Consider the following 9,658-nt stretch of genomic DNA (forward strand, 5'->3'; position numbering starts at 1 on the left):
TGTGGTGCCCCTGCGATTTCCCCAAATGTGGGAAGCTTGACTGCATAATTTGTGTTTCCCCTGGTCGGCTCTCGTATAATTCAGATCTCTTTGTCTCAGGTCTCTCTCCAGCCTAGTTTGCTGTCTGTTTCCACTTCTTTTTTCATGAGCCCCTCCCTTTTATACCCTTGTGCACTATCCTGACTTCTCCTCTTGTCTGCTTACTTTGTGCCTTCCAATGCACAATGCAAACTACTGGTAGTGCTGCAGGGCCCACACCCTTTTACTTGCCGTACAGAGCAGCTCTGGAGCTGTTACAGTGCCCAGCTGCTGCAAGAAATCAGCTTGAATGCTTCAGGGGCTGGGGCATAGCCAACATGAGCCCCACACCGAAGGAGGGTGGAGGTGTTTAATGCGAACTAGGGGTCATCCAAGTGCCGCAAAAGGCCGCTATGCCCTGCACGCCCCTTTTCTCTTTTCATATGCAGACGAGGGTTGAAGCCAACTTTGACCCACTGCTTGGATGACATCACCGTATGCAAATCCATCTGCTGCAGGCCTTCCCCCAGGAATGCTTGCACTAGTTGTTGCATTTGGTTTGTTGTTTGGGGGTGCTTCATTATTAGGCAGCCTTCTGCCCTCCCATGTTCATCTGAAAATATGTGTTCTCCCTGCAGTTGTTGTCCCCAGATGAGAGTTCCCTTGTGCTGCCTCAGTTGAATCTCCTTTACTTGACAGAGATGTGCCTGAGCAGCGGCCCTCCCCAGCCCTATCCCAAATCATACTTATTTTGCATAGGAGATACCATGGTCATGAAGATTGTTCTCCCAGGGTGAGGTTCATTCATTGCATTCTGGGTATGCTGACCCCTGTGATTTCCCCAAATGTGGGAAACTCGACTGCATTATTTGTGGTAGTGGGGGACTGTGTTTGTGCTTTCCTCTGGTCAGCTCTGGTAAAAGTCAGATTTATTTGTCTCAGATCTTCCTCTAGCCTTGTTCTTCTTTCGAGAGTTCCCTTGTGCTGCCTCAGTTGAATCTCCTTCACTTGACAGGGGGGTACCCGAGCAGCGACCCTCCCCAGCTCTAGCCCAACTTCTACTTACCTGGCAGGTGAGATACTATGATCATGTAGGTGCTTCTCCCAGGGCAAGGCTCACCCATTGCACTCTGGGTGTGCTGCTCCTGCGATTTCCCCAAATGTGGGAAACTTGACTGCATAATTTGTGTTTCCCCTGGTCTGCTCTCGTATAATTCAGATCTCTTTGTCTCAGGTCTCTCTCCAGCCTAGTTTGCTGTCTGTTTCAACTTCTCTTTTCTTGAGCCGCTCCCTTCTATGCCCTTGCGCACTATCCTGACTTCTCCCGTCTGCTTACTTTGTGCCTTCCAATGCACAATGCAAACTACAGGTAGTGCTGCAGGGCCCACACCCTTTTACTTGCCGTTCAGAGCAGCTCTGGAGCTGTTACAGTGCCCAGCTGCTGCAAGAAATCAGCTTGAATGCTTCAGGGGCTGGGGCATAGCCAACATGAGCCCCACACCGAAGGAGGGTGGAGGTGTTTAATGCGAACTAGGGGTCATCCAAGCGCCGCAAAAGGCCGCCATGCCCTGCACGCCCCTTTTCTCTTTTCATATGCAGACGAGGGTTGAAGCCAACTTTGACCCACTGCTTGGATGACATCACCATATGCAAATCCATCTGCTGCAGGCCTTCCCCCAGGAATGCTTGTACTAGTTGTTGCATTTGGTTTGTTGTTTGGGGGTGCTTCAGTATTAGGCTGCCTTCTGCCCTCCCATGTTTATCTGAAAATATGTGTTCTCCCTGCATTTGTTGTCCCCAGATGAGAGTTCCCTTGTGCTGCCTCAGTTGAATCTCCTTTACTTGACAGAGATGTGCCTGAGCAGCGGCCCTCCCCAGCCCTATCCCAAATCATACTTATTTTGCATAGGCGATACCATGGTCATGAAGATTGTTCTCCCAGGGTGAGGTTCATTCATTGCATTCTGGGTATGCTGACCCCTGTGATTTCCCCAAATGTGGGAAACTCAACTGCATTATTTGTGGTAGTGGGGGACTGTGTTTGTGCTTTCCTCTGGACAGCTCTGGTAAAAGTCAGATTTATTTGTCTCAGATCTTCCTCTAGCCTTGTTCTTCTTTCGAGAGTTCCCTTGTGCTGCCTCAGTTGGATCTCTTTCACTTGACAGGGGGGTGCCCGAGCAGTGACCCTCCCCAGCTCTAGCCCAACTCCTACTTACTTGCCAGGTGAGATACTATGATCATGAAGGTGCTTCTCCCAGGGCAAGGCTCACCCATTGCACTCTGGGTGTGGTGCCCCTGCGATTTCCCCAAATGTGGGAAGCTTGACTGCATAATTTGTGTTTCCCCTGGTCGGCTCTCGTATAATTCAGATCTCTTTGTCTCAGGTCTCTCTCCAGCCTAGTTTGCTGTCTGTTTCCACTTCTTTTTTCATGAGCCCCTCCCTTTTATACCCTTGTGCACTATCCTGACTTCTCCTCCTGTCTGCTTACTTTGTGCCTTCCAATGCACAATGCAAACTACAGGTAGTGCTGTAGGGCCCACACCCTTTTACTTGCCGTACAGAGCAGCTCTGGAGCTGTTACAGTGCCCAGCTACTGCAAGAAATCAGCTTGAATGCTTCAGGGGCTGGGGCACAGCCAACATGAGCCCCACACCGAAGGAGGGTGGAGGTGTTTAATGTGAACTAGGGGTCATCCAAGCGCCGCAAAAGGCCGCCATGCCCTGCACGCCCCTTTTCTCTTTTCATATGCAGACGAGGGTTGAAGCCAACTTTGACCCACTGCTTGGATGACATCACCGTATGCAAATCCATCTGCTGCAGGCCTTCCCCCAGGAATGCTTGCACTAGTTGTTGCATTTGGTTTGTTGTTTGGGGGTGCTTCAGTATTAGGCAGCCTTCTGCCCTCCCATGTTCATCTGAAAATATGTGTTCTCCCTGCAGTTGTTGTCCCCAGATGAGAGTTCCCTTGTGCTGCCTCAGTGGAATCTCCTTTACTTGACAGAGATGTGCCTGAGCAGCGGCCCTCCCCAGCCCTATCCCAAATCATACTTATTTTGCATAGGAGATACCATGGTCATGAAGATTGTTCTCCCAGGGTGAGGTTCATTCATTGCATTCTGGGTATGCTGACCCCTGTGATTTCCAAAATGTGGGAAACTCGACTGCATTATTTGTGGTAGTGGGGGACTGTGTTTGTGCTTTCCTCTGGTCAGCTCTGGTAAAAGTCAGATTTATTTGTCTCAGATCTTCCTCTAGCCTTGTTCTTCTTTCGAGAGTTTCCTTGTGCTGCCTCAGTTGGATCTCTTTCACTTGACAGAGGGGTGCCCGAGCAGCGACCCTCCCCAGCTCTAGCCCAACTCCTACTTACCTGCCAGGTGAGATACTATGATCATGAAGGTGCTTCTCCCAGGGCAAGGCTCACCCATTGCACTCTGATTTCCCCAAATGTGGGAAGCTTGACTGCATAATTTGTGTTTCCCCTGGTCGGCTCTCGTATAATTCAGATCTCTTTGTCTCAGGTCTCTCTCCAGCCTAGTTTGCTGTCTGTTTCCACTTCTTTTTTCATGAGCCCCTCCCTTTTATACCCTTGTGCACTATCCTGACTTCTCCTCCTGTCTGCTTACTTTGTGCCTTCCAATGCACAATGCAAACTACAGGTAGTGCTGCAGGGCCCACACCCTTTTACTTGCCGTACAGAGCAGCTCTGGAGCTGTTACAGTGCCCAGCTGCTGCAAGAAATCAGCTTGAATGCTTCAGGGGCTGGGGCATAGCCAACATGAGCCCCACACCGAAGGAGGGTGGAGGTGTTTAATGCGAACTAGGGGTCATCCAAGCGCCGCAAAAGGCCGCCATGCCCTGCACGCCCCTTTTCTCTTTTCATATGCAGACGAGGGTTGAAGCCAACTTTGACCCACTGCTTGGATGACATCACCGTATGCAAATCCATCTGCTGCAGGCCTTCCCCCAGGAATGCTTGCACTAGTTGTTGCATTTGGTTTGTTGTTTGGGGGTGCTTCAGTATTAGGCAGCCTTCTGCCCTCCCATGTTCATCTGAAAATATGTGTTCTCCCTGCAGTTGTTGTCCCCAGATGAGAGTTCCCTTGTGCTGCCTCAGTTGAATCTCCTTTACTTGACAGAGATGTGCCTGAGCAGCGGCCCTCCCCAGCCCTATCCCAAATCATGCTTATTTTGCATAGGAGATACCATGGTCATGAAGATTGTTCTCCCACGGTGAGGTTCATTCATTGCATTCTGGGTATGCTGACCCCTGTGATTTCCCCAAATGTGGGAAACTCGACTGCTTTATTTGTGGTAGTGGGGGACTGTGTTTGTGCTTTCCTCTGGTCAGCTCTGGTAAAAGTCAGATTTCTTTGTCTCAGATCTTCCTTTAGCCTTGTTCTTCTTTCGAGAGTTCCCTTGTGCTGCCTCAGTTGGATCTCCTTCACTTGACAGGGGGGTACCCGAGCAGCGACCCTCCCCAGCTCTAGCCCAACTTCTACTTACCTGGCAGGTGAGATACTATGATCATGTAGGTGCTTCTCCCAGGGCAAGGCTCACCCATTGCACTCTGGGTGTGCTGCTCCTGCGATTTCCCCAAATGTGGGAAACTTGACTGCATAATTTGTGTTTCCCCTGGTCGGCTCTCGTATAATTCAGATCTCTTTGTCTCAGGTCTCTCTCCAGCCTAGTTTGCTGTCTGTTTCAACTTCTCTTTTCTTGAGCCGCTCCCTTCTATGCCCTTGCGCACTATCCTGACTTCTCCCGTCTGCTTACTTTGTGCCTTCCAATGCACAATGCAAACTACAGGTAGTGCTGCAGGGCCCACACCCTTTTACTTGCCGTTCAGAGCAGCTCTGGAGCTGTTACAGTGCCCAGCTGCTGCAATAAATCAGCTTGAATGCTTCAGGGGATGGGGCATGGCCAACATGAGCCCCACACCAAAGGAGGGTGGGGTGTTTAATGCGAACTAGGGGTCATCCAAGCACCGCAAAAGGCCGCCATGCCCTGCACGCCCCTTTTCTCTTTTCATATGCAGATGAGGGTTGAAGCCAACTTTGACCCACTGCTTGGATGACATCACCGTATGCAAATCCGTCTTCTGCAGAACTTCCCCCAGGAATGCTTGCACTAGTTGTTGCATTTGGTTTGTTGTTTGGGGGTGCTTCAGTATTAGGCAGCCTTCTGCCCTCCCATGTTCATCTGAAAATATGTGTTCTCCCTGCAGTTGTTGTCCCCAGATGAGAGTTCCCTTGTGCTGCCTCAGTTGAATCTCCTTTACTTGACAGAGATGTGCATGAGCAGCGGCCCTCCCCAGCCCTATCCCAAATCATACTTATTTTGCATAGGAGATACCATGGTCATGAAGATTACTCTCCCAGGGTGAGGTTCATTCATTGCATTCTGGGTATGCTGACCCCTGTGATTTCCCCAAATGTGGGAAACGCGACTGCTTTATTTGTTGGTAGTGGGGGACTGTGTTTGTGTTTTCCTCTGATCTCTGGTAAAAGTCAGATTTCTTTGTTTCAGATCTTCCTCTAGCCTTGTTCTTCTTTCGAGAGTTTCCTTGTGCTGCCTCAGTTGGATCTCCTTCACTTGACAGGGGGGTGCCCGAGCAGCGACCCTCCCCAGCTCTAGCCCAACTCCTACTTACCTGCCAGGTGAGATACTATGATCATGAAGGTGCTTCTCCCAGGGCAAGGCTCACCCATTGCACTCTGGGTGTGCTGCCCCTGCGATTTCCCCAAATGTGGGAAACTTGACTGCATAATTTGTGTTTCCCCTGGTCAGGTCTCGTATAATTCAGATCTCTTTGTCTCTGGTCTCTCTCCAGCCTAGTTTGCTGTCTGTTTCCACTTCTCTTTTCTTGAGCCGCTCCCTTCTATGCCCTTGCGCACTATCCTGACTTCTCCTCCTTTCTGCTTACTTTGTGCCTTCCAACGCACAATGCGAACTACAGGTAGTGCTGCAGGGCCCACACCCTTTTACTTGCCTTACAGAGCAGCTCTGGAGCTGTTACAGTGCCCAGCTGCTGCAAGAAATCAGCTTGAATGCTTCAGGGGCTGGGGCATAGCCAACATGAGCCCTACACCGAAGGAGGGTGGAGGTGTTTAATGCAAACTAGGGGTCAGCCAAGTGCCACAAAAGGCCACCATGCCCTGCACGCCCCTTTTCTCTTTTCATATGCAGACGAGGGTTGAAGCCAACTTTGACCCACTGCTTGGATGACATCACCATATGCAAATCTATCTGCTGCAGGCCTTCCCCCAGGAATGCTTGCACTAGTTGTTGCATTTGGTTTGTTGTTTGGGGGTGCTTCAGTATTAGGCAGCCTTCTGCCCTCCCATGTTCATCTGAAAATATGTGTTCTCCCTGCAGTTGTTGTCCCCAGATGAGAGTTCCCTTGTGCTGCCTCAGTTGAATCTCCTTTACTTGACAGAGATGTGCCTGAGCAGCGGCCCTCCCCAGCCATATCCCAAATCATACTTATTTTGCATAGGAGATACCATTGTTATGAAGATTGTTCTCCCAGGGTGCGGTTCATTCATTGCACTCTGGGTATGCTGACCCCTGTGATTTCCCCAAATGTGGGAAACTCGACTGCATTATTTGTGGTAGTGGTGGACTGTGTTTGTGCTTTCCTCTGGTCAGCTCTGGTAAAAGTCAGATTTCTTTGTCTCAGATCTTCCTCTAGCCTTGTTCTTCTTTCGAGAGTTCCTTTGTGCTGCCTCAGTTGGATCTCCTTCACTTGACAGGGGGGTGCCCGAGCAGCGACCCTCCCCAGCTCTAGCCCAACTCCTACTTACCTGCCAGGTGAGATACTATGATCATGAAGGTGCTTCTCCCAGGGCAAGGCTCACCCATTGCACTCTGGGTGTGCTGCTCCTGCGATTTTCCCAAATGTGGGAAACTTGACTGCATAATTTGTGTTTCCCCTGGTCAGGTCTCGTATAATTCAGATCTCTTTGTCTCAGGTCTCTCTCCAGCCTAGTTTGCTGTCTGTTTCCACTTCTCTTTTCTTCAGCAGCTCCCTTCTATGCCCTTGCGCACTATCCTGACTTCTCCTCCTTTCTGCTTACTTTGTGCCTTCCAACGCACAATGCGAACTACAGGTAGTGCTGCAGGGCCCACAACCTTTTACTTGCCTTACAGAGCAGCTCTGGAGCTGTTACAGTGCCCAGCTGCTGCAAGAAATCAGCTTGAATGCTTCAGGGGCTGGGGCATAGCCAACATGAGCCCCACACCGAAGGAGGGTGGAGGTGTTTAATGCAAACTAGGGGTCAGCCAAGTGCCGCAAAAGGCCACCATGCCCTGCACGCCCCTTTTCTCTTTTCATATGCAGACGAGGGTTGAAGCCAACTTTGACCCACTGCTTGGATGACATCACCATATGCAAATCTATCTGCTGCAGGCCTTCCCCCAGGAATGCTTGCACTAGTTGTTGCATTTGGTTTGTTGTTTGGGGGTGCTTCAGTATTAGGCAGCCTTCTGCCCTCCCATGTTCATCTGAAAATATGTGTTCTCCCTGCAGTTGTTGTCCCCAGATGAGAGTTCCCTTGTGCTGCCTCAGTTGAATCTCCTTTACTTGACAGAGATGTGCCTGAGCAGCGGCCCTCCCCAGCCATATCCCAAATCATACTTATTTTGCATAGGAGATACCATTGTTATGAAGATTGTTCTCCCAGGGTGCGGTTCATTCATTGCACTCTGGGTATGCTGACCCCTGTGATTTCCCCAAATGTGGGAAACTCGACTGCATTATTTGTGGTAGTGGTGGACTGTGTTTGTGCTTTCCTCTGGTCAGCTCTGGTAAAAGTCAAATTTCTTTGTCTCAGATCTTCCTCTAGCCTTGTTCTTCTTTCGAGAGTTCCTTTGTGCTGCCTCAGTTGGATCTCCTTCACTTGACAGGGGGGTGTCCGAGCAGCGACCCTCCCCAGCTCTAGCCCAACTCCTACTTACCTGCCAGGTGAGATACTATGATCATGAAGGTGCTTCTCCCAGGGCAAGGCTCACCCATTGCACTCTGGGTGTGCTGCCCCTGCAATTTCCCCAAATGTGGGAAACTTGACTGCATAATTTGTGTTTCCCCTGGTCGACTCTCGTATAATTCAGATCTCTTTGTCTCAGGTCTCTCTCCAGCCTAGTTTGCTGTCTGTTTCCACTTCTCTTTTCTTGAGCCCCTCCCTTCTATACCCTTGTGCACTATCCTGACTTCTCCTCCCGTCTGCTTACTTTGTGCCTTCCAATGCACAATGCAAACTACAGGTAGTGCTGCAGGGCCCACACCCTTTTACTTGCCTTACAGAGCAGCTCTGGAGCTGTTACAGTGCCCAGCTGCTGCAAGAAATCAGCTTGAATGCTTCATGGGATGGGGCATGGCCAACATGAGCCCCACACCAAAGGAGGGTGGGGGTGTTTAATGCGATCTAGGGGTCATCCAAGCAGCGCAAAAGGCCGCCATGCCCTGCACGCCCCTTTTCTCTTTTCATATGCAGATGAGGGTTGAAGCCAACTTTGACCCACTGCTTGGATAACATCACCATATGCAAATCCATCTGCTGCAGGCCTTCCCCCAGGAATGCTTGCACTAGTTGTTGCATTTGGTTTGTTGTTTGGGGGTGCTTCAGTATTAGGCAGCCTTCTGCCCTCCCATGTTCATCTGAAAATATGTGTTCTCCCTGCAGTTGTTGTCCCCAGATGAGAGTTCCCTTGTGCTGCCTCAGTTGAATTAACTTTACTTGACAGAGATGTGCCTGAGCAGCGGCCCTCCCCAGCCCTATCCCAAATCATACTTATTTTGCATAGGAGACACCATGGTCATGAAGATTGTTCACCCAGGGTGAGGTTCATTCATTGCATTCTGGGTATGCTGACCCCTGTGATTTCCCCAAATGTGGGAAACTCGCCTGCATTATTTGTGGTAGTGGGGGACTGTGTTTGTGTTTTCCGCTGGTCAGCTCTGGTAAAAGTCAGATTTCTTTGTCTCAGATCTTCCTCTAGCCTTGTTCTTCTTTCGAGAGTTCCATTGTGCTGCCTCAGTTGGATCTCCTTCACTTGACAGGGGGGTGCCCGAGCAGCGACCCTCCCCAGCTCTAGCCCAACTCCTACTTACCTGCCAGGTGAGATACTATGATCTTGAAGGTGCTTCTCCCAGGGCAAGGCTCACCCATTGCACTCTGGCTGTGCTGCCCCTGCGATTTCCCCAAATGTGGGAAACTTGACTGCATAATTTGTGTTTCCCCTGGTCGGCTCTCGTATAATTCAGATCTCTTTGTCTCTCTCCAGCCTAGTTTGCTGTCTGTTTCCACTTCTCTTTTCTTGAGCCGCTCCCTTCTATGCCCTTGCGCACTATCCTGACTTCTCCCGTCTGATTACTTTGTGCCTTCCAACGCACAATGCGAACTACAGGTAGTGCTGCAGGGCCCACACCCTTTTATTTGCCTTACAGAGCAGCTCTGGAGCTGTTACAGTGCCCAGCTGCTGCAAGAAATCAGCTTGAATGCTTCAGGGGCTGGGGCATAGTCAACATGAGCCCCACACCGAAGGAGGGTGGAGGTGTTTAATGCGAACTAGGGGTCATCCAAGCGCCGCAAAAGGCCGCCATGCCCTGCATAACCCTTTTCTCTTTTCATATGCAGATGA

The 9,658-nt window shown here is 50.4% G+C and overlaps 15 non-coding genes across 15 annotated transcripts; all 15 read left to right on the plus strand.

Moving 5' to 3' along the window:
• The first annotated feature begins 760 nt into the window (after window positions 1-760).
• On the plus strand, window positions 761-924 carry LOC135006419 (U1 spliceosomal RNA). The gene has a single exon (XR_010206619.1). It is a non-coding gene; the product is annotated as a U1 spliceosomal RNA (small nuclear RNA).
• A 152-nt stretch (window positions 925-1,076) lies between these two features.
• LOC135006418 (U1 spliceosomal RNA) lies at window positions 1,077-1,239 on the plus strand. The gene has a single exon (XR_010206618.1). It is a non-coding gene; the product is annotated as a U1 spliceosomal RNA (small nuclear RNA).
• A 671-nt stretch (window positions 1,240-1,910) lies between these two features.
• LOC135006629 (U1 spliceosomal RNA) lies at window positions 1,911-2,074 on the plus strand. Its single transcript, XR_010206804.1, has one exon. It is a non-coding gene; the product is annotated as a U1 spliceosomal RNA (small nuclear RNA).
• A 152-nt stretch (window positions 2,075-2,226) lies between these two features.
• Window positions 2,227-2,389, plus strand: LOC135006531 (U1 spliceosomal RNA). Its single transcript, XR_010206720.1, has one exon. It is a non-coding gene; the product is annotated as a U1 spliceosomal RNA (small nuclear RNA).
• Window positions 2,390-3,063: 674 nt separating this feature from the next.
• Window positions 3,064-3,226, plus strand: LOC135006367 (U1 spliceosomal RNA). Its single transcript, XR_010206569.1, has one exon. It is a non-coding gene; the product is annotated as a U1 spliceosomal RNA (small nuclear RNA).
• Window positions 3,227-4,198: 972 nt separating this feature from the next.
• On the plus strand, window positions 4,199-4,362 carry LOC135006411 (U1 spliceosomal RNA). The gene has a single exon (XR_010206611.1). It is a non-coding gene; the product is annotated as a U1 spliceosomal RNA (small nuclear RNA).
• Window positions 4,363-4,514: 152 nt separating this feature from the next.
• Window positions 4,515-4,677, plus strand: LOC135006422 (U1 spliceosomal RNA). Its single transcript, XR_010206622.1, has one exon. It is a non-coding gene; the product is annotated as a U1 spliceosomal RNA (small nuclear RNA).
• Window positions 4,678-5,347: 670 nt separating this feature from the next.
• On the plus strand, window positions 5,348-5,512 carry LOC135006464 (U1 spliceosomal RNA). Its single transcript, XR_010206662.1, has one exon. It is a non-coding gene; the product is annotated as a U1 spliceosomal RNA (small nuclear RNA).
• A 149-nt stretch (window positions 5,513-5,661) lies between these two features.
• LOC135006452 (U1 spliceosomal RNA) lies at window positions 5,662-5,824 on the plus strand. Its single transcript, XR_010206650.1, has one exon. It is a non-coding gene; the product is annotated as a U1 spliceosomal RNA (small nuclear RNA).
• A 674-nt stretch (window positions 5,825-6,498) lies between these two features.
• Window positions 6,499-6,662, plus strand: LOC135006388 (U1 spliceosomal RNA). Its single transcript, XR_010206589.1, has one exon. It is a non-coding gene; the product is annotated as a U1 spliceosomal RNA (small nuclear RNA).
• A 152-nt stretch (window positions 6,663-6,814) lies between these two features.
• Window positions 6,815-6,977, plus strand: LOC135006463 (U1 spliceosomal RNA). The gene has a single exon (XR_010206661.1). It is a non-coding gene; the product is annotated as a U1 spliceosomal RNA (small nuclear RNA).
• Window positions 6,978-7,651: 674 nt separating this feature from the next.
• LOC135006389 (U1 spliceosomal RNA) lies at window positions 7,652-7,815 on the plus strand. Its single transcript, XR_010206590.1, has one exon. It is a non-coding gene; the product is annotated as a U1 spliceosomal RNA (small nuclear RNA).
• Window positions 7,816-7,967: 152 nt separating this feature from the next.
• LOC135006431 (U1 spliceosomal RNA) lies at window positions 7,968-8,130 on the plus strand. Its single transcript, XR_010206630.1, has one exon. It is a non-coding gene; the product is annotated as a U1 spliceosomal RNA (small nuclear RNA).
• Window positions 8,131-8,804: 674 nt separating this feature from the next.
• Window positions 8,805-8,968, plus strand: LOC135006414 (U1 spliceosomal RNA). The gene has a single exon (XR_010206614.1). It is a non-coding gene; the product is annotated as a U1 spliceosomal RNA (small nuclear RNA).
• Window positions 8,969-9,120: 152 nt separating this feature from the next.
• Window positions 9,121-9,283, plus strand: LOC135006521 (U1 spliceosomal RNA). Its single transcript, XR_010206711.1, has one exon. It is a non-coding gene; the product is annotated as a U1 spliceosomal RNA (small nuclear RNA).
• The last annotated feature ends 375 nt before the right edge of the window (window positions 9,284-9,658 follow it).

The sequence above is a fragment of the Pseudophryne corroboree genome, unplaced genomic scaffold (assembly GCF_028390025.1).
Source record: "Pseudophryne corroboree isolate aPseCor3 unplaced genomic scaffold, aPseCor3.hap2 scaffold_213, whole genome shotgun sequence".
In the NCBI taxonomy this organism is placed as follows: domain Eukaryota; kingdom Metazoa; phylum Chordata; class Amphibia; order Anura; family Myobatrachidae; genus Pseudophryne; species Pseudophryne corroboree.